We start from the raw sequence: 877 nt of genomic DNA on the forward strand, positions 1-877 counted from the left end.
TGTCAGGCACTGGCAGAGCCTCTCAGGAGACAGCTACATCAGGCCTCTTGTCAGCAAGCACTTGTTGGCATCCACACTAGTGTCTGAGTTTGATAACTCTATGTGGGATGGNTCCCTAGGTGGGGCAATCTCTGGATGGCTTTCCTTCAGTCAAAACAGAGAATTCTTAACAGAGGAATCTCAGATGTCTAAGAAGTGCTTAAAGAAATGTTCAACTTCCACAGAGTTCTGGGAAATGCAAGTCAAATTGAGCTGAGATTCCACATTATGTCAATCAGAATTGCTAAGATCAAAAACTCTGGTGACTGCACATGCTAGTGAGAATGTGGAGAAAAAGGAAAACTCCTCCATTGCTGGTGGATTGCAAACTGGTACTACCAGCCACTCTGGAATTCAATCTGTTCNTGACTAAGAAAATTGGAAATAATTCTATCTGAAGACCCAGCTATACCAGTCCTGGGCATATACCCAAAGANGCTCTACCATACCACAAAGAAGCCTGCTCTACTATCTTCATAGCAGCCTTGTTCATAATAGCCAGATNCTGGAAACAATACAGATGCCGCTCAACCGAAGAATGGATATAGACATTGTGGTTCATTTACACAATGGAATACTATACACCTATTAAAAAGGAGGATATCATGAAATATGCAAGCAATTTAATGGAACTGGAAAATATCATCCTGAATGAAGTAACCCAAATCTAAAAGGACATGCATGGTATTCAGTCACTGGTAAGTGGATATCAGCCAAAATGTACAGAATACCCATGATTCAGCCCACTGTCTGTATGAAATTTAACAGTAAGGAAGGCCCACGTGAGGGTGCTTCAATCCCATTTAGAAGGGGGAACAAATTAACCACATGTGGCAGA

Source organism: Mus caroli, chromosome X (genome assembly GCF_900094665.2).
Source record: "Mus caroli chromosome X, CAROLI_EIJ_v1.1, whole genome shotgun sequence".
NCBI lineage: Eukaryota > Metazoa > Chordata > Mammalia > Rodentia > Muridae > Mus > Mus caroli.